This window comes from Primulina tabacum, chromosome 5, assembly GCF_025594145.1.
Source record: "Primulina tabacum isolate GXHZ01 chromosome 5, ASM2559414v2, whole genome shotgun sequence".
NCBI lineage: Eukaryota > Viridiplantae > Streptophyta > Magnoliopsida > Lamiales > Gesneriaceae > Primulina > Primulina tabacum.
In genome coordinates, this window is record NC_134554.1 from 32,651,522 (window position 1) to 32,674,730 (window position 23,209).

At 42.0% G+C, this 23,209-nt stretch overlaps 1 non-coding gene across 1 annotated transcript; it reads left to right on the plus strand.

Moving 5' to 3' along the window:
* Positions 1-4,629: 4,629 nt before the first annotated feature.
* LOC142547864 (small nucleolar RNA R71) lies at positions 4,630-4,736 on the plus strand. The gene has a single exon (XR_012820755.1). It is a non-coding gene; the product is annotated as a small nucleolar RNA R71 (small nucleolar RNA).
* Positions 4,737-23,209: the final 18,473 nt, after the last annotated feature.

Below are 23,209 nucleotides of genomic sequence, written 5' to 3' on the forward strand. Positions count from 1 at the left end.
TCATGGAGCCGAGTGACTCCAATTTGTGGCTCAATTGTGCCACCGATATAGTGCTTCAATCTTTGAGCGTTCACAGTAAATGTCCCGTCCTTGCCATCATGCAACACCACTGCACCCGATGGGAACACCTTGGCTATAGTGAATGGTCCTGACCACCTTGACTTTAGCTTGCCCGGAAAGAGTCGTAAGCGAGAATTGTACACCAACACCGCTTCACCCACTTTGAATTCCCTTCTTATAATGTGTTTGTCATGGGCTCGTTTGGTGCGTTCCTTGTAAGATAGTGCAAGATCATAAGCTCTTCCCCGAAACTCATCTAACTGATTCAACTGCAACAATCGTTTTTCACCTGCAAGAGCAAAATCAAAGTTTAGTGCTTTGGTCGCCCAATATGCTCTATGCTCTAATTCGACTGGTAGATGACATGCTTTACCAAAAAGCAACCTATATGGTGTAGTGCCTATAGGTGTTTTAAAAGCAGTACGATACGCCCACAAAGCATCATCTAACCGAATGGACCAGTCCTTCCTATTCACATTAACCGTCTTCTCTAAAATCCTCTTAATTTCTCGATTGGATACTTCAACTTGTCCACTAGTTTGGGGATGGTATGGAGTGGAAACCTTGTGGGTGACACCATATTTGCCCAACAGTTTATCAAAAATTTTGTTGCAAAAATGGGTGCCACCATCGCTTATGATTGCACGTGGTGCACCAAATCGATTAAAAATATGTTTCTTCAAAAATTTTAACACCACTTGTGCATCATTAGTGGCACAAGCATCTGCCTCCACCCATTTAGATACATACTCCACTGCCACCAGAATAAATTTCTTTGCAAAAGACGCAGGAAAAGGACCCATAAAATCAATCCCCCACACATCAAATATTTCACACTCTATAATGTTATTTAAAGGCATCTCATGACGGTTGGAAATATTACCTGTGCGTTGGCATCTATCACAATTGAGAACATACAAACGAGCATCCTTAAAAAGAGTTGGCCAATAGAAGCCACATTCAAGTGACCACCTACCTCACGGTCATGACAATGGTTCAGAATTTGATTGGTTTCCTCCTCCGCCACACATCTTCTTATCATGGAGTCTGCACAAATCTTAAACAAGAACGGTTCCTCCCAAAAATAATATTTCACGTCTGAAAAGAATTTCTTTCTTTGGTGAAACAATAAATTAGGTGGAGGTGTGCCAGTGACAAGAAAATTTGCAAAATCGGCATACCAAGGGTACGCATTTACCTCAAGCAATTGTTCATCAGGAAACCAGTCATCAATATCATCGTCACTGCCCTTAATTCTAACATGCTCAAGCCTAGACAGGTGGTCAGCAACTACATTTTCCACACCCTTTTTATCTCGAATTTCGAGATCAAATTCTTGCAATAATAAAATCCACCTAATTAACCTAGGTTTCGCATCTTTCTTAGCAAGCAAGTATTTTAGGCCAGAATGATCTGTATACACAGTTGCTTTAGACAGAAAAAGGTATGAATGAAATTTGTCGAAAGCAAATACTATAGCAAACAATTCCTTTTCAGTAGTAGCGTAATTCAATTGAACATCATTTAAAGTCTTACTTGCATAGTAGATGGTATGAAATACCTTGTTCTTCCTTTGACCCAGCACCGCACCAACAGCTGTATCACTAGCATCGCACATCACCTCAAACGGTAGCTCCCAATCAGGGACAGTCAGAACAGGTGCTGTCACCAAGCTTTCCTTGAGTATCTCGAATGCATGCAGACAAGTAGAATCAAAATTAAATTCAGCATCTTTCATCAACAAAGAGGATAAAGGTTTAGCAATTTTGGAAAAATCTTTAATGAAACGCCTATAAAAACCAGCATGCCCTAGGAAACTTCTAACTCCTTTTATTGATGAAGGTGGGGGTAAGTTTTTGATTACTTCCACCTTGGCTTTGTCAACCTCAATTCCATTCTCCGATACCTTGTGTCCTAACACAATCCCCTCTTGAACCATAAAATGACACTTCTCCCAATTCAACACCAAATTGCTCTCCTCACATCTAACTAACACCAAGTTCAAATTCTCTAAACATTCATTAGCCAAAAACAGAGAAGTCATCCATAAAGATTTCAAGGAAATTTTCAGTCATGTCATGAAAGATAGCGGTCATGCATCTTTGAAATGTTGCAGGTGCATTGCATAAACCAAAGGGCATACGCCTAAACGCAAAAGTACCATAAGGGCAAGTGAAAGTAGTTTTCTCTTGGTCCTCAGGTGCAATTGTGATTTGATTGTATCCCGAATATCCATCTAAAAAGCAATAAAATTCATGACCTGCTAATCGTTCAATCATTTGATCGATAGATGGCAAGGGAAAGTGATCTTTATAGGTTGCATCATTCAATTTCCTATAATCTATGCATACACTCCAACCCGTAATATTTCTAGTGGGAATCAACTCATTTTTTTCATTAGCAATAACAGTAATCCCACCCTTTTTATGCACACATTGTACAGGACTTACCCACGCACTATCAGAGATAGGATAGATAATACCTGCATCCAGAAGTTTAATTGTTTCAGCTTTTACTACCTCTTGCATCTTTGGATTGAGTCTCCTTTGTGGTTGTGCTAGAGGTGAGTATTTATCTTCCATCAGAATTTTGTGCATGGAGATCGAAGGACTTATCCCTTTTATGTCCGAAACCTTCCAAGCGAACGCTCCTTTATGCTCCTTGAGGACTCCCAAGAGCTTACTCTCCATATCATCTGTCAAAGAAGAGGAAATAATAACAGGCAATTTATTATTTTCTCCTAGATATACGTACTTGAGATGTGGAGGTAATGGTTTGAGCTCCAAAGTAGGTGGCTCCTCTAGGCTTGACTTTTGAGACATTAAATCTTTTCTGTCTCCCAATTCTTCTAGTCTAAGCCTCACTTGCTTTCTCCAAGGTGGAATGGCATTCAAATGAGCTACCATCTCCATCTTTTCCTCGTCTAGCTCGTCCTCCTGCTTTTCAGTAGTGAGAGTGGCCTCCAATGGTTCTTTCAATCCATCCTGCAAAAAATCACAAACAAGCGAATCCAAGACATCAATACAAAAGCAACTATCATTGTGCATTGTGTGCTTGAGAGTATTGAAAACATCAAAAATAATTTCTTCTTCTCCAACTCTCAGTCTCAATTTCCCCTCCTCAACATCAATCAGTGCTTTCCCTGTAGCCAGAAACGGTCTCACTAAGATTAAAGGCATCTCTAAATCTTCCTCCATGTCAAGTACCACAAAGTCTGCAGGAAAAATAAACTTATCCACTTTCACCAGAACATCTTCGATAATCCCACGTGGATACTTGACAGATCTGTTAGCCAGCTGCAACGACATCCTAGTTGGCTTGGGTTCACCTAATCCCAGTCTCCTAAACACAGAAAAAGGCATCAGATTAATGCTCGCACCAAGATCACATAGAGCTTTATGAAAATTAATGTCACAAATAATGCAAGGTATCGAGAAACTCCCTGGATCTTTTTGCTTCGGAGGCATCTTGTTTTGAACTAAAGCGGAGCAATTTTCGGTCAAATTCACCGTCATATGATCTTCTAGCTTCCGCTTATTTGCTAAGATATCTTTCAAGAATTTTGCATAACTTGGCATATTCAATAAAGCATCAGCAAAAGGAATATTAATATGCAATTTTTTAAATATCTCAAGAAATTTACCAAATTGTGCATCTAATTTAGCTTTCTTCATTGCTGCAGGAAAAGGTGGAGGGATAACAATTTTATTCTGTGCAATAGGTGTAGATGTAGAGTTAGAAGACTTACCTCCTCGATTTTTCACCTCATCCTCACCGTGCTTGGTCTTTTCCTCATTAGACCCGAGTGTTTTTCCACTACGCAATTCCACCGCCTTCACATGTTCTCTTGGGTTAGTTTCCGTGTTGCTTGGTAAAGTTCCTTGCTCCCTATTAGCAATCAGCTTAGCCAATTGTCCAATTTGATTCTCTAACCCCTTTATGGATGCATCTTGGTTCTGAAATCTCGTCTCTGTTGCAGAAATAAATTTAGTCATCATTTGCTCTAAATTGGACTTCTCCTCCCGAGACGGTTCTGGCTTGAATCCTTGGTGCATCACATATGGTGGACCTCTTTGTTGGCGATGTTGGTTGTTTTGACCTCCCCATGAAAAGTTTGGGTGATTCCTCCATCCCGGATTATATGTGTTCGAGTAAGGGTCATTTCTAGGACGGTTCTGGAATCCTACTTGTTTTACCGGTGCTCCCTCAGGCACATAGAATGGATTGTCATCTTGGCAATCCTGCACATCATGCTCACCTCCACACTTATCACAGAAAATTTCTTGCAGACGCATAGCCGACCCACTCATGCTCATCCCATCAATCTTTCTATTCAAAGCTTCTAACTGTGCTGAAACCGCCGACAAATCATTAACTTGATTAACTCCAGCACCTCGTCTCTGCTTATCAGACTGAGGATGATAGCTACTAGCAGCCATCTCCTCCAATAACTCATATCCTTCCTCCGCCGTCTTTCTCAGTAAGTTACCACAGGCAGCAGCATCTATCATAGTACGGTTAGGAGTAAGCAGACCGTAGTAGAAAGTTTGAACAACTAACCCAAGAGGCAGCTCATGGTGTGGACATCTCCTCAACAAGTCCTTGTAGCGCTCCCATGCCTCGTAAAGTGACTCTTGCTCATATTGAGCAAAAATAGTAATGTCGGCTCTGAGCTTCATAGTCTTCGACGGAGGAAAGTACTTGATCAGGAACGCCTTTGCCATATCTTCCCATGTAGTAATAGACCCTACAGGCAAACAGTTTAACCACGACTTAGCTTTATCTCTCAGTGAAAATGGAAATAAACGCAAACGAACAGCGTCATCAGACACGCCATTAAACTTAAAAGTATCACAAATTTCAAGAAAGTCAGCTATATGAGAATTAGGGTCGTCAAGTGCACTTCCCCCAAATTGGACATTGTTCTGAATCATCTGAATGATAGCTGGCTTGATCTCAAACTGATTAGCTCGGATGACTGGTCTTACGATGCTTGGACGTGCTCCATCAAGAGACGGCTGTGCATAATCCAACATCGGTATACGCCTTGGCTCCTCTCTTTGTTGATCGCCTTCCATTCTTTCCTTCGCTCTTTGCTGCTGTAGTCGACGTCTAGCTGTGCGTTCGATCTCGGGGTCAAAAGGATCAAGCTTAAACTCGAGTGATCTTCGCATGCACCACAAGAAAAATCTGCAACACAATGAGAGTATCAAATAACAATAAAATAAATAATACTAAAGAATTTAAATGAAAAATAAAAAATTGTGAATCAACAGTCCCCGGCAACGGCGCCAAAAACTTGATCGAGCAAAACTTGCACAGTGAATAATCCCAAAATTTATTTTATAAATGAAAGCTCGATTTAAATATCGCAAGTGCACGATAGTCAAGTTATAATAAACGTAAGTGAATACGAGTATCGTTCCACAAGGACTGCGTTACACTATTTTTTATTTTCAAGTAAAATTTCTTTAGCAACGATAAATTGAGTTGATGATTAAACTAATGTAAAGTAAACAATTAAAATAATTAAATTGCAAAGAAAACGTGTTCAAGAACGCAATGATTAATTTGGATTAAATCAAATGAGAAATGAATTGGTTGGGAATTATCAGTTCACCTACCACTCGTGTTTAAATAATTACACTCGACTTTTATTCGTGCGTTCGACGAAATTCCCTAGACTAATTAATATACTCTGTCGAGCTATATTAATACTAATAAAAAACATGCAGTACTCAAGTGTCCTCAAATATTTAACAGTTCAAGATTGCATTACATTCTATGGAATCCACTAGCTTTCATTCGGGTGAACTATCACTATCGACACGTACCCAATTCCGTATATCTACTAAAATTGTAAATCCGTGGTTTATACTATTTGATCCTATTGTTAACTATTCTATCGAACTCATCAACAACATGAAATAATCAAAGGAAGTTAGCTAGGCTTCGATTGAAACACGAAAGAACAATAGCATAAACAATTCACTAATGAAAACGTCGAAAAATAATGTTAAACACCGAGTACGGGGTAGGATCCCCTAAAATCCCAACAAATCTAGAGTTTAGCTACTGAAATTCATGATAAAAACCAACAATCAATGTAAGAAATAAAATACTGAATAATGAAAATACTAAAGATGACGATGGATGACGGCCACGACGCGTGGAAATCTCGAGGTCTTCGAAATCTCCTTTGCTCCTAGCCTCCTTTCCAAGAAAAATGATGAAAAGTCTGATAAAAGATGAAAAACGGCTGCTGTTCTCGTGTGTTAGGTTATGGTGTAGGATAGAGTCCCTAGAAATTTGAAAACAAATCTTTCTCAATCTCGCTTCTCGCTAGGGCGGTATATTTTGACCGCCCTAGCGAGAGGTCCTCGAATAAGCTTCCTCGAGCATGTCCCTGGTTTCGCTGGGGCGGTCACTTTTGACCGCCCTAGCGAGACACTTGCGCAAAATAATCCTCGGCCAGACCACAATGCTCGCTGGGCGGTCACTTTTGACCGCCCTAGCGAATCCTCTTCGACATTATGCCAAAGTTTCTCCCACTCTTTGGTTCAATTCTTACAAAATCACCACAAAATACACGAGGTCAGTCAAATGCTAAATAATGCTAAAAAGATGCCGTCAAAATGTACCGAGATTGAATATTGATCCGTATATGTATGCCTTTGTATTGGAGGTTAATATGGTACATTCTATATATGTCATTTCAGATTGGTATTGACATATTGGACATCGAAATTTCAAGACTTCGACTTGTGCAATCGAGACTACGACACGAAAGGTATAATTCAATGTTTGATTGGGGAGATATAACTCGAATCAGATCCGGTTTGAGTTTCCCACAAATCACATACTAGACTTCTATACCTTGTTATGTTGTGCTTTATATTGATTTATATACAAGCATTGAGATAGGAGTGTCATTGGCAGATATGCCAAGTTTCTAGACGTTCGCTGGTATCGAGGCATAGGAGAAGATCGACTCCGATTGTAGATATTCGATACAGACAGGGCCGAAGTCTAGGAATAAGACGTACCGCCACCCCGATTGGGAGAGTAGGTGGGAGACTTGTTACGTCTTATTCACACCGGGATCCCTAGACTTAGATACGAGTTGAGTCAAAGATATGAGTGTGATTTTAGTTGCTTGCCTTATATTGATTATGTTTCATAGACTATGGGACGTCATGCTTTTGATCACATTCATGATAGTATATTCATGATTTATATTATGTATATGCATGTGTACATGTTTTATACTGGGATTTGTTCTCAGCGGAGTTTCCGGCTGTTGTTGTGTCTGTATGTGTGCATGACAACAGATGGGACAGGATCAGGGTCGAGGCCAAGATGAGAGATCGAGATAGCGTGGTGATTTCGGGCGTAGAAGATGGACTAGTAGTTTTTACATTTGATATGTAATGTGTTTCAATTACTAGTTTATTTAAGTATGTAATGAAACAAGACATGTACCTATTTTGTTGAAAATAAAATAGAGGTATCATTTGTGTATGATTCATATACAATTGTTTTGATATTAAAAGCAAAAATTTGACCCACATTTTCTAGCAAAGATCCAATTAATCCCAAAGACAATTGAGTTAGAGCCCGGGTCCCCACACTTCTCAAAGAAAATGCCTTACATTTTCTAGTGCAAGTGTAAGGTGGATCTTCCTAGTTGGTGGTGGGCTTGATTTTGAGCAAGGTGTGCTCAAGGGAAGCTTGAAGATTTGTCATCCTTTCAAGAGCTAAGGTGTTTACACCTTGGTTGGAGCCATCATCAATCCATTGTGATTGATAGGTAAATTTCATAACACCCTATGAATGTCATTGTTTGTGTTTTGTATATGTTTACACACTAGTACATGAGGTGTTCAAGAAAATTTTTCCCTTAAAATTTCGGTTTTCTTGCACTTAAACAATTTTGAACTTCCGTTGCGCATTTGAACACCCAAAAACCGATCCTCTTTCAAGTGGTATTATGAGCTAAGGGTACTAGTTTGTGTATCATATATATAATATTATATTGAGGTCGATTTCTAACCAGAATCCGACGACGGAGCTCCGGCGATGGCGATGACGACTAGGGTTTTCAAAAGGTGTTTTTTGAAATATCAAGGTGTCATGGGCCTTGAGTTGTTGGGCCATTGGATCGCTAACATATTTGTGAAATTTAAATGGGCCAAAATGTTTTTGGTGAAAAATGATTTTTTGGGCCCTTAAGTTTAAATTTACAAAAGTTGAAATTATTTTCTTATTAAATAAATAATTGAAGTTGGACTTTAATTATTTATAGTAAATTGTGATTTGCAAGAAATTCGGTTATAAATAAATTAATTAGAAAGTAGACAAAGGTGTTTGTATACTTTGTTAATTTAGTTTATAATCGTGGCGGTTAGTGATTGGATCAAGATATATAATATTGGATCAATTAATTATTCTGATAATTAATTGATGGTGTATGATATGTGATATTATGCATGAAGGATGATCAAAAGCCCAAGCCCAATTTGCTAGGTGTATGCTAGGATATTTTGTGTTGAATGATTGTAATAATTATCAATTTATAAAGTGGGCTTGGTTTATGGCCCGTTCCCACCCCCATGAGATGTATCCCTATTTGTCATGGATATTTATTTGTAAATATTAGTATAGTGGATGATCAAGATTGGAAGATGGTGGCCATGATTATTATGAAGATCGAAGACATGTAAAGATTGAAAGCTAATGTAATAGTTGCATTTGCATCCCATGCATTTCCCTAGGATTGGACCTAGGCCCTTGTGTAGCTCACACGTGCCATTAGTTTTGGGGCAATTGATCATCCTTGTTTTGTTTACTGTTTATAATATATGCATGATATGTTATAAATAATGAGTATGTGCGTTATTATTATGATAATAACAAAGTTGCATGCATCCGGCAAACATACGATCAAACATGGCGAGCTTTTAAATAAAATTAATGATGAGACCTTTCAAAATTAAAAACCCTCATTTTGAATAAGATTCAAAATTAATATCAAACCCGAAAAGGGGAATTATAAATTTTTTTATAATTTCCATGTCTTCCATCGACAATGGGTGCATGATGAACGCTACCCGTACTCGGGGCTCGGCTCATATTATTGGGGGGGCCCTAGGTGCCGGAAAGCTGTGACATCCATTGACATGGTGATGTAAACTATGTGAAACTCCCATGATTTTGGCTCATATTATTGGGGGAACTCATGGCGACCGTCCATTAAGGTTCAACATCGATGGGTAAGGCTTGACACGTGAAGATGAACGACGTCATATTATTGGGTCCTAATCAAACGTGAGACAAAAGTTTACGTAGAGGGTTGCATTGAGATGCAATTGGAAACTACCTTTTAGGAATTGTGATTGGCTGATATTATTCGGGATCATGATTCGCTAATTGGACCTTGCATACCTACTGAGGAAAGGAGTTTCCCGTTTTCACTAGAGGGTAGTGAAAGTTGTCAAAACAGTGGGAGTAAACATTTATAAAGTAAAAGTCCATACTTTATATCTTACTAAATATTTTAAAATAGTCATTAACATTTATCTGTTATACTTTTCAGTACAATTTTTGACAATGTCTTCGATTCGCAATCCGCTATCTGCAATACTCGACAAACACGTATTAACCGGACCTAACTACCTCAATTGGCTAAGAAACCTAAAAATTGTCTTGAATTCGGAAAGGATAGCATATACACTGACTGAGTCGCCCCCTGTTGAGGCTTTGACTGACTGCACTCCTGAGGAATTGCAGACTTACAAGGAATGGTATGACCATGACTTGAAAGCCAGGTGTTATATGCAGGCTTCTATGAATGATGAGCTGCAGAGGCGTTTTGAGGATGCAAAGAGTGCTGCTGACATTCATTTGCATCTCAAGGAGCTCTTTGGTGAGCAAACACGGCCTCTTAGGCATGCTACCGTCAAGGAGTTGATCACTTTGCGCATGCGAGATGGGGCCTCGGTCCATGAGCATGGCCTGAAGTTGATTGGGCTCGTGGACAAGCTCGTTGGCATGGATCTGATGTTGCCTTCGGAGTTGACCACCGACGTGTTGCTCTTATCGCTGCCTAGCTCATTTGATCATTTTGTGGTGAATTTCAACATGAACAAGCTAGAGCCGACCCTTGAGGAGTTGGTTAGCATGCTTGTTACGTTTGAATCCACCATCAAGAAAGAAAAGTTGGTTATTTATGTGGGTTCTTCATCTGGTACGAATATTGATCCACATGGGAAGGGAAAAAAGCGTTCTTTCCAACGTCCCAAGAAGAACGTGCCCTTGTTGAGGCAATCTCTGAATCCCGTCGTGGCAGCCACACCAGTTAAGGCTGACAAGACTAGTGATGTTTGTCATCACTGCAAGAAGCCTGGACATTGGAGGCGTAATTGCAAAGAATATCTTGCTCAGAAAAGTTCTGAAAATGGTATGTTCTACATTGAAGTAAACATTTCAATTAACTCTACTTCTTGGGTATTGGATACCGGCTGTGGCTCACATCTCTATAATGATTTGCAGGTGATGGGAAGAAGTAGGAGAGTAAGGGGAGGTGAGACCTTCTTGAGGATGGGCAATGGGGCAAGAGTTGCTGCCAAGGCTGTTGAAGATGTTTACTTATTGTTGAACAATAATTTTAAGTTAATTTTTAAGAGATGTTTTGTTTGTACCTGATTTGATGAAAAAATATTGTTTCCATTTCTATGTTGATAAAGATGGATATTCTTGTTTCTTTAGCAAAGATGTTTGCAATATTTACAAGAATGAATATTTGATTGGTACTGGTGAACTTGAAAACGATCTATATAACTTAAAATTGAAAGATATTCCACTAAATGTCCATTCAAAGGCAGAAACCATATGAGATATGGATGGGTAAGCCTCCCAAATATTCTTATCTTAGAATATGGGGGTGCCCTGCTTATGTGAAGCAGGTAGTGGGAGATAAATTGGATAGTCGATCCATTTTTTGTTACTTTATGTGGGATATCCAAGGAATTCAGTTGGATACTATTTCTATCATGCCCAAGAAACAAAAGTGTTTGTTTCTAGGAATGAAACCTTTTTGGAAAAGGAATTTCTATTGGATAGAAAAGGAGAGATGATAGAACTCGAAGAAGTTCGAGAGACACCCACAATTATAGAACCCACACCCGAAAAGCCAAGAGAGGAGATACAAGCTCCTAGATGATCCGAGAGAGTCTCGAGACCACCTATGAGGTATGGTCTGCTTCTTGAAGAGGGCCATGATGAGCCTAACCATGGATGTGATCCAAGGACCTTCAAGGAAGCGTTATCTGATGCCGATTCATCCAAGTGGCTTGAAGCGATGGAATCTGAGATGAATTCCATGCATTCGAACCAAGTGTGGAATCTCGTGGATCCACCTGAGGGAATTGTTCCCATAGGGTGTAAATGGATTTACAAGAGGAAACTTGGGCGGATGGGAAGGTATTGACCTTCAAGGCGCGATTGGTGGCAAAAGGATATACTCAAAGACAAGGAGTTGACTTTGAGGGAACCTTTTCTCCAGTTGCAATGTTCAAGTCCATTAGGATATTGCTAGCCATAGCTGCATGGTATGACTATGAGATATGGCAGATGGATGTCAAGACATCATTTCTTAATGGGGATATTAAGGAAGAGATTTACATGTCTCAACCCGAAGGGTTTACATCTGTCGGAAGTGAGCATATGGTATGCAAACTTCAGATATCTATTTATGGTCTAAAGCAGGCATCTATGAGTTGGAACCTTAGATTAGATAGTTCAATCAAAGAGTTTGGTTTTACTAAGAATTCTGAGGAACCCTGTGTGTATGAGAAGGTCAGTGGGAGAGTTGTGACATTCCTGGTGCTGTATGTTGATGACATTCTACTCATTGGGAATGATGTAGGAATGTTGCAATCAACTAAGATATGGTTAGCGAGTAAGTTCTCGATGCAGGACTTGGGTGAAACATCTTTTGTATTGGGAATACAGATCTATAGAGATAGATCAAAAAGATTGCTTGGTCTCACCCAGTCCACATACATTGATACCATCGTGAAGCGGTTCTCGATGGATGAGTCCAAGAGAGGACATCTACCAATGTGTCATGGCGTGTCCCTATCCAAGTCTATGTCTCCCAAGACTGATGCAGAGATAGTGGCGATGACAAGCATTCCTTATGCATCTGCGATTGGTAGCATCATGTATGGGATGATATCTACACGTCCTGACGTGGCTTTCGCACTAAGTGTAGTGAGTAGATATCAATCAAACTCTGGTCTTCCACATTGGAAAGCTGTGAAAGACATCCTCAAGTATTTGAGAAGGACCAATAAGTTGTTCTTGGTCTATGGGGTGGAGAACTGAAATTGGAAGGCTATACCGACTCTAGCTTCCAAAGCGATGTCGATTACTCGAAATCAACCTCTGGATTCATATTCATGCTCAATGGTGCTGCTGTCTCTTGGAAGAGTTCCAAACAAGACAGTACAGCGGATCCCACCACTGAGGCCGAATATATTGCTGCATCAGATGCAGCAAAGGAGGCTGTTTGGATAAAGAATTTCGTCCAAGATTTGGACGTCATTCCTAATAGATTTGCTCCTGTCCCAGTGTTGTGTGACAACACGGGAGCTATAACTCAAGCAAAGGAGCCAAGGTCTCATCAGAAGTCCAAACATGTATTGAGAAAGTACCACATCCTCCGAGAGATTGTGGAAAGAGAAGATGTCTCGATTGACAAAGTCGGCTCCGCAGATACTGTTGCTGATCCACTAACTAAGCCCTTGAATATACAAATAGTAGAAAGAATATGAGATGCTCATATGATGAGTATCATGAAACTCATATTTGTAATACTGTATATTCTAAACAGTTCCTAGTCGATTCAGCCGCCGCTAAGAAGGATATAGGCCGCTCGAGTTTGATACTAGTATCTGCGATGTGAGTACCATGTTTCAATGGTAGGGGACATTGTGATGTCCGAGCATGCAGATAGGTGCTCCTGGTAGAGTGAACTGAACAACCCTCCATAAAGGACTTTCCAAGTGGTTCTCACTTATTGAGTGGAAACGTCCTGGTTTATGGTTGTACACCATTAGTCCTTATGACCCGTGTAGAACCCGTAAATCAGTAGACGTATAAGCCATGCATAATTCTAGGTTTTCTTAAATTTAATTGACTTCATTGCATGATGCATTTATTTGAAGTTAATTATTTATTATTTCAGTTCAGTAGATTGATTTTTAGCATTTCAGTATTTTCAGTGAGGCCGGACCGGAGTTGGAGTTTTGAGATAGAATTTAAGATTTCGAGAAATATTTCCAGAAGTTAATTTAGCCAGCAACCAAGTTCATTTAAGTTAGAAAGGGAGGTTTGAGGATTTAATTTAATTATTTGAGGTGATTAAGAAATGAACTCATTTAAGTTATTAAATTAAGGGGTTAGCTCACTAAATTATTTAAAGGATTAGTAAGGCTTTCAAGGATTATTAGTTGACTAGATAATCAACATTCCCCTTTATTTTATTATGCATTTTTCGGCCACCCTTAGTGCTAGAAGATTCATTTTCCAACTCATCAACTTTGACCAATTCTTTGCATGTAATTAGTAGGATAATTCTAGGATTTTTGGGAGCACAATTTAATAAATAAATGGACATATCCTAGTCTAGAACAAGAGAAATTTCGGCCACTACCTCCTAGAAGCATCCACCAACTCATTTGATATCAATTCAAAATTTAAAATTCAAAGGGGAGTGGACTTGGTCTTGATTCTTCCTTATATTGTGCACCCTTCTCCTCACCCCTCATAACCATTTTTCCCCCCCTCTCCTTTTCGAAAATTCAGAGTGAATTCACACTCATTTTCAGTAGAAAAATCGTGAGGTACCTAGCCAAAAAGAAGAGAGAAAAATCGAGAGCAAGGTAAGGTAGAAAAGAGAAGCGCTCCACCTCCTCCGTGCCGCGTCGTCGTCGTTTCGTTCGTTTTCTTTCGAAACGAAACCAGGCATGCCTAGATTCCTTTCAAACCTCAATCAAGTCATATTATCATTAATTTTTCAGTACATGATCATGTTTATTCAAGCAAAAACCGAGATACATGTCAAAACATTTTGGAACAACACATGCAGAATTTTCGTTTTTCCTTGGCAAGCTTCACGTTTTTCTTGGGTTGTGAGTTTCAGGTGATTGGTTCGACTCCAGGCTCCCAAGGCGACTCCTAGACACGTAATAGGATGCATTAGGACCATGTTGGTCCATTCAAACCAGCCCCATGCTTGCTGGAAATTCAGAATGACAGCAAGTCCCCATAGGTGCAGAAATGTTGTTCGAAAAATTCAGTTTGTTGTCATGGAGGAAGGATCTGATCTTGGCTGCCCCAAGGGCCTATAGCCATGGTTGGATCACTTCCCTAGCATGTCTAAGACGTGACTAAGTTTCCCTTTTGGTGGCTTGGTCCATGGTTCATCGGTTTTTAATCAAAACGTCACAACAGCCCCTATACCCCTTCGGCTTCTTCATTTGTTCAGCTTTTGGTTCGTTCTTTTGTTGCTTGGTATGGATCTTGGTTGGCCTATGGTCCTTAGCCACGGTTAATATCATGCTCCTAGATGTCTAGATCGTGCCATGGTCAATCAAATGGCCACTGGAACGACGCAAGACATCGATCATAGCATAAACACTACACACGCATTCAAGATGCTCTCGGTTGGACCCTTCGGTTGAGTTATGGTGTGATGCGGATTGTGGCTGGCCTAGGGCCCTTAGCCATGGTTCAAATCATTCCTTGGGATGTTGATAAGAGTCTCTGGTCGGTGGTTCACTTCCCTAATGGCCGATAGCCTCGAAACCAACGCAAGTCTTGTAGTTGCGCAGCTGCTGGAAATTACAGCAAGTTGCTGTGTCGGTTCAGAGGCTCGTTCGAGTTCTTGGTTGGCTTTTAGCCCATGGCCTTGGACTCGACAGTGCCTCATTGAGTTAGGAAGGTCATGTTTTTGACCGTTCGTCATTTGGATCATTTTTGAGGTCGTACAAGAATTTACGGTGCAATGTGCCAAATTGACTCTCGAAAGAGCGTTTCGTGTTTTGGCCTCCATTCCACCTAGATTTCGACCCTATCATTTTAGGAACATTATTTTATGATTTTTCCGCGTATTTTAATCATGACTATATGTCGGTTCAGTGTCGGTTCAGGTTGGCTCGGAGTCATGATTAAATGCGAAGTCATTAGGCGTCATAGTCGCATCTTTTGAACGTAAATTGCATAGTTGGTCATGTTTAAGCTATTGCATATTTTTCATGGCACAGTTAGGTTGCAGCGAGCCTGGGAACGATCCAATCCAATCCAGTTGGTAAAATTACAGGAATTTTCATTATGCCAATTAATTATTTTACGTGCATTAAATAGAAAATGATTATTTTTGAGATTTATGCGATATGGCTTGTGGTTCATTCACTATGTGGGAGTGTTATTTTATACGGTCGCCAGTGACCGATCAGTTCAGTATGGTACCACCCGGTCGCCAGTGACCGGCCAGCTCAGTTCAGTTTCAGCCTCCCCGGTAGTCAGTTACCGATCAGTTCAGCTTAGTGCAGTGGCCACAGGCGTAAAACATAATCTCAACAGAAAATTTTACCAGATATTTCAGTACAGGCTCCAAGGAGCAAATATTTTTACAGTAATTTCCAGTTCAGTTATGCACGTATTATAATTGCTCAGTACAGATTATTTTCAGTATGCCTCAGGACAGGATATGTTAACTCATGCATATTTTAATTCAGATTTTTACTCGTTACCTGTGATATATGCATGCTGAGTCTTTAGGCTCACTAGACTTGATTGTTGTAGGTACTGATGAGGCCAGGGCCGAGGGCGGGGACCAGTGAGCCAGCTTAGGTCGGCAGTAGTGGCACCCGAGGACCTCAGAGCAGCAGTTGTTATTTTTTTTCGCAAACAATTTTATCAGTCGTTGGATATTTTTTTAAATCGTTGTTGTTGGCAAAACTTTAATTTTCTTCCGCTGCAGTATTTTGAAATATTGAACTTGATTCACCAGTGATTTTATGAATGAGGCCATTTAAGTTCTTTTAAAAAGAAAATTTTTAATTTTCCGCAAATTTTCAAGAAAGGAGTTTTAGGCCCTTTACAGTTGGTATCAGAGCGAGGTTCTGTATAGGGTTTCACTACTACTGACCGCGAGAAGCTCACGAAGCCACGTCTTCGGTCTGTAAGTTTTTCAGTTCAGCATTTTGTTCGGCATTTCAGTTAAAGCATGAATTAGTTTGTCAGCATGCTTCCAGATTTTCAGTACTTCAGTGTTCATTTAAAATAAATTATGGAATTATGCATGTTAGTTACGTATGGGTTATGTTGGAACAGTATGCCCCCTAGACGCATTTTAGAGCGCAACAGAGAGGAGGAGCCTCGCCGAGAGGACAGGGAGGAACGTAGACCGGAGGGAGACCTACCACATCCTCCACCGCCCCCACCGGACATGAGTGCCCAGATGTTAGCTGGGATGGCACAGTTCTTCGCACAGTTTGCGGGGGGCAATGCCGCAGCCGTAGCCGCAGCCGCAGCCAGGCCGACAGGGCCCGAGGCTGTGTATGAGCGATTCATGAAGATGCGCCCGAAGGAGTTCTCTGGGGCATCTGACCCCATGGTTGTCGAGGGATGGATCAAATCCCTCGAGGTTATCTTCGATTTTATGGAGCTGGGGGACGCAGACCGAGTCCGATGTGCCACCTACTTGTTCACTGGAGACGCCCGCTTATGGTGGGAAGGAGCTTCGGTAGCCCTGACATTGGCTACACTTTCTTGGACCAGCTTTACGGAGGTTTTCGACTCCAAGTATTTTGCTGAGGAGGTTCGCACCAGGCTGACCACCGAGTTCATGAGTCTGAGACAGGGGGATATGTCGGTTACGGAGTTTATCCGTAAGTTCGAGAGGGGCTGTCACTTTGTGCCCCTGATAGCGAATGATGCCAGAGCCAAGCTGATGCACTTCCTGGTGGGTTTACGGCCGATCTTGCGCCGGGATGTTAGGGTATCTGACCCTGCTAATTATGAGATTGCCGTCTCCAAGGCCTTAGCCGCAGAGCAGGATCTGCAGGATATCGAGAGGGATCGCCAGGGCAAGCGCCCAGTCCAGGCACCGCACCGCTCTCCTCCTCATCAGCATCAGCAGCAGAATAAGAGGCCTTTTCATGGACCGCCCAGGAACCGAGGCCAGCAGCAGCAGCAGCAGCAGCGGGGACGCCCAGCCCCGAGGACTCAGGAGCACCCAGTCTGTCCCAGGTGCTCACGTCGCCATCCTGGAGCATGTATGGCTGGCTCAGGAAAGTGTTTTAAGTGTGGCAGTCCAGACCACATATTGCTGCAGTGCCCTCAGAGGAATCTGCCTACCCAAGGCAGAGTTTTTGCTCTCCATGCCGCGGAAACCAACCCGGAGACTATGTTGTTGACAGGGAGAATTTTTATATCTGGTTCCGCTACCAAGGCCTTGATAGATTCAGGGGCCACTCACTCGTTTATTTCGGAGGTCTTTGCAAACTTTCTCAAGATCCAGACCATTGGGCTAGATACAGCCTTTTCAGTAGTGTTGCCGTCAGGCGAGGAGATGGCAGCTACCAATGTTATCCGAGATATAGACCTTGAGCTGCACGGTAATCTTGTTTATGCGGATCTGATCGTGTTACCGATGCCGGAATTTGACATCATCCTAGGGATGGACTGGCTATTGAGGAACAGAGTGTTGATAGACTTTCAGCGGAGATCCGTTCTTGTCCGACCGCTTGGAATGGAGCAGTTCTTATTTGAGCCGGACAGGTACTTTTCTTTACCGCGCATTATTCCATATGTTCAGGCTAGGAAGCTCATGCATAGAGGGTGTCGGGCATTTCTAGCAACCTTTTTATCTGTCCCCGAGGAACCCAGCCAGTCAGCCTCAGATGTTCCGATAGTTAGAGATTTCTTAGACGTTTTTCCCGAAGAAGTCTCTGGTATGCCACCAGAGAGAGAGGTGGAGTTTTCCATTGAGCTTATGCCAGGTACGGCTCCGATATCCAAAGCGCCGTACCGTCTAGCACCGACAGAGATGGCAGAGCTTAAGAAGCAGATCCAGGAACTTCTCGACAAGGAGTTCATTCGCCCGAGCTTTTCTCCATGGGGCGCGCCAGTCTTATTTGTGAAAAAGAAGGATGGCTCGATGAGGCTTTGCATTGACTACCGGGAGTTGAACAGGGTTACAGTGAAGAATAAATACCCACTGCCGAGGATTGAGGATCTGTTTGACCAGTTGCAGGGAGCTTCGATTTTCTCCAAGATAGATCTGCGTTCGGGTTATCACCAGTTGAGGGTGAGAAGTGCTGATGTTTCGAAGACAGCTTTCAGGACTCGTTATGGTCACTACGAGTTCCTTGTGATGCCGTTCGGTCTGACGAATGCGCCAGCGATCTTCATGGATCTCATGAATCGCGTATTTCAGCCGTACCTCGACCAGTTTGTGATAGTGTTCATAGATGACATTCTCGTCTACTCCAAGAATCGGGAGAAGCACAGCCGACATCTGACCACAGTGTTGCAGACATTGCAGAAGCACAAATTATTCGCAAAGTTCAGTAAGTTCGAATTCTGGTTAGAGAAGGTGGCGTTCTTGGGCCACATTGTTTCTAGCAGTGGTATTAAGGTAGACCCCGCCAAAGTTGTAGCAGTCAGAGATTGGGTTGTGCCTCAGAATGCATCCGAGATCCGCAGTTTCCTTGGGCTAGCAGGATATTACAGAAAATTCATCCAGAGATTCTCCTCTATCGCCGTTCCACTCACAGCACTGACAAAGAAAAATGTGAAGTTTGTGTGGAGCGAGGAGTGTCAGAAGAGCTTCGATACTTTGAAGCAAGCTCTTATTTCAGCACCAATTTTGGCCATGCCATCAGGGCCCGGCGAGTTTGTTCTTTATACCGATGCTTCGAAGCTTGGTTTAGGTGCAGTTTTGATGCAGCATGGGAGAGTGATAGCGTATGCTTCTCGACAGCTGAAAATCCACGAGAAGAATTACCCTACCCATGATCTGGAGTTAGCGGCCGTAGTTTTTGCTTTGAAGATTTGGAGGCACTATCTGTATGGAGAGAAGTGTCAGATCTTTACCGACCACAAAAGCCTCAAGTATTTCTTTACGCAGAAGGAGCTGAACATGCGTCAGAGGCGTTGGTTGGAGCTTGTGAAAGACTACGATTGTGACATTAGCTACCACCCGGGTAAAGCTAATGTAGTTGCGGGGATGCTTTGAGCAGGAAAGTCGCAGTGATGGCTCATTTGACGATGCAGAAACCTCTTCAGATTGAGATGCAGAGGTTTGATCTTGAGACTTATCCTCGAGGTAGATTTCCTCGTGTATCTACCTTGACTATCCAGTCCTCTCTTATTGACCGTATTCGCAGCGGTCAGGCAGCAGATGAGCAGTTGGCACAGTGGAAGAACAGAGATGAAGCCAAGGGCAGTGTTTTGTATTCAGTCAGCGACGGTATTGTGAGATACCGAGATAGGATATGGGTTCCCAGCAGTGATTCTATCCGAGCAGACATCTTATCAGAGGCCCATACGTCCCCGTACTCCATTCACCCTGGGAGTACGAAGATGTACAAAGATCTGCAGCTATTGTATTGGTGGCCAGGGATGAAGAAGGACATCAGGCGTTTTGTATCCGAGTGCCTGACTTGCCAGTTAGTGAAGGCCGAGCATCAGAGACCAGCAGGTTTGCTCAAGCCTCTTCCTATTCCCGAGTGGAAGTGGGAGAACATTACCATGGACTTTGTGACCGGATTGCCGAGGTCAGCCAGAGGATCGAATGCTATCTGGGTGATTGTATATCGTCTTACCAGATCAGCGCACTTCTTGCCTATTAAGACGACTTTCACCATGGTTCAGTATGTAGAGTTGTATATCCGAGAGATAGTCCGACTCCATGGTATTCCAGTTTCTATCGTATCCGACAGAGATCCCAGATTCACTTCCTCGTTTTGGAAGAGTTTGCATTCGACTATGGGTACGAAGTTGCTGTTTAGCACAGCTTTCCATCCGCAGACAGATGGACAATCGGAGCGAGTTATTCAGATCTTAGAGGATCTTCTCCGTGCTTGCGTCATTGATTTCTCTGGGAGTTGGGAGTCGAACTTACCATTGGTAGAGTTCACCTATAACAACAGTTTCCAGTCGTCTATAGGTATGGCTCCGTATGAGGCGCTGTATGGCCGCAAGTGTAGATCTCCTGTTCATTGGGATGAAGTAGGAGAGAGAGCAGAGTTGGGTCCAGAGATTGTTCAGCAGGCAGCAGATGTAGTAGTCAAGATCCGTGATAGAATGAGGACTGCTCAGAGTCAACAGAAGAGTTATGCCAATCAGCGGAGGAGAGAGTTAGAGTTTGCAGTGGGCGATCATGTCTTCGTGAAAGTGGCACCTATGAAGGGTGTCATGAGATTTGGCAAGAAAGGGAAGCTCAGTCCGAGATACATTGGACCGTTTGAGATCCTTGACAGAGTTGGGATGCTAGCGTATCGTGTGGCTCTTCCGCCGAATCTGGCCGGAGTACACAATGTCTTTCACGTCTCCATGCTGAGGAAGTATATGGCAAATCCTTCGCATGTGCTGAATTTAGAGCCGTTGCAGCTTACTCCGAACTTATCTTATGAGGAGAGACCCGTGCAGATTCTAGACAGACAGGAGAAGAAACTTCGGAACAAGTTGGTTAAGCGAGTCAAAGTCAAATGGCTCAACCATTCAGAGGAGGAAGCTACGTGGGAGTCTGAGCCGGAGATGAGAAGTCGATACCCTGAGTTATTCGGTGAATTCTAATTTCGAGGACGAAATTTATTTAAGGGGGGGAGGATTGTAGAACCCGTAAATCAGTAGACGTATAAGCCATGCATAATTCTAGATTTTCTTAAATTTAATTGACTTCATTGCATGATGCATTTATTTGAAGTTAATTATTTATTATTTCAGTTCAGTAGATTGATTTTTAGCATTTCAGTATTTTCAGTGAGGCCGGACCGGAGTTGGAGTTTTGAGATAGAATTTAAGATTTTGAGAAATATTTCCAGAAGTTAATTTAGCCAGCAACCAAGTTCATTTAAGTTAGAAAGGGAGGTTTGAGGATTTAATTTAATTATTTGAGGTGATTAAGAAATGAACTCATTTAAGTTATTAAATTAAGGGGTTAGCTCACTAAATTATTTAAAGGATTAGTAAGGCTTTCAAGGATTATTAGTTGACTAGATAATCAACATTTCCCTTTATTTTATTATGCATTTTTCGGCCACCCTTAGTGCTAGAAGATTCATTTTCCAACTCATCAACTTTGACCAATTCTTTGCATGTAATTAGTAGGATAATTCTAGGATTTTTGGGAGCACAATTTAATTAAATAAATGGACATATCCTAGTCTAGAACAAGAGAAATTTCGGCCACTACCTCCTAGAAGCATCCACCAACTCATTTGATATCAATTCAAAATTTAAAATTCAAAGGGGAGTGGACTTGGTCTTGATTCTTCCTTATATTGTGCACCCTTCTCCTCACCCCTCATAACCATTTTTCCCCCCCTCTCCTTTTCGAAAATTCAGAGTGAATTCACACTCATTTTCAGTAGAAAAATCGTGAGGTACCTAGCCAAAAAGAAGAGAGAAAAATCGAGAGCAAGGTAAGGTAGAAAAGAGAAGCGCTCCACCTCCTCCGTGCCGCGTCGTCGTCGTTTCGTTCGTTTTCTTTCGAAACGAAACCAGGCATGCCTAGATTTCTTTCAAACCTCAATCAAGTCATATTATCATTAATTTTTCAGTACATGATCATGTTTATTCAAGCAAAAACCGAGATACATGTCAAAACATTTTGGAACAACACATGCAGAATTTTCGTTTTTCCTTGGCAAGCTTCACGTTTTTCTTGGGTTGTGAGTTTCAGGTGATTGGTTCGACTCCAGGCTCCCAAGGCGACTCCTAGACACGTAATAGGATGCATTAGGACCATGTTGGTCCATTCAAACCAGCCCCATGCTTGCTGGAAATTCAGAATGACAGCAAGTCCCCATAGGTGCAGAAATGTTGTTCGAAAAATTCAGTTTGTTGTCATGGAGGAAGGATCTAATCTTGGCTGCCCCAAGGGCCTATAGCCATGGTTGGATCACTTCCCTAGCATGTCTAAGACGTGACTAAGTTTCCCTTTTGGTGGCTTGGTCCATAGTTCATCGGTTTTTAATCAAAACGTCACAACAGCCCCTATACCCCTTCGGCTTCTTCATTTGTTCAGCTTTTGGTTCGTTCTTTTGTTGCTTGGTATGGATCTTGGTTGGCCTATGGCCCTTAGCCACGGTTCATATCATGCTCCTAGATGTCTAGATCGTGCCATGGTCAATCAAATGGCCACTGGAACGACGCAAGACATCGATCATAGCATAAACACTACACACGCATTCAAGATGCTCTCGGTTGGACCCTTCGGTTGAGTTATGGTGTGATGCGGATTGTGGCTGGCCTAGGGCCCTTAGCCATGGTTCAAATCATTCCTTGGGATGTTGGTAAGAGTCTCTGGTCGGTGGTTCACTTCCCTAATGGCCGATAGCCTCGAAACCAACGCAAGTCTTGTAGTTGCGCAGCTGCTGAAAATTACAGCAAGTTGCTGTGTCGGTTCAGAGGCTCGTTCGAGTTCTTGGTTTGCTTTTAGCCCATGGCCTTGGACTGGACAGTGCCTCATTGAGTTAGGAAGGTCATGTTTTTGACCGTTCGTCATTTGGATCATTTTTGAGGTCGTACGAGAATTTACGGTGCAATGTGCCAAATTGACTCTCGAAAGAGCGTTTCGTGTTTTGGCCTCCATTCCACCTAGATTTCGACCCTATCATTTTAGGAACATTATTTTATGATTTTTCCGCGTATTTTAATCATGACTATACATCGGTTCAGTGTCGGTTCAGGTTGGCTCGGAGTCATGATTAAATGCGAAGTCATTAGGCGTCATAGTCGCATCTTTTGAACGTAAATTGCATAGTTGGTCATGTTTAAGCTATTGCATATTTTTCATGGCACAGTTAGGTTGCAGCGAGCCTGGGAACGATCCAATCCAATCCAGTTGGTA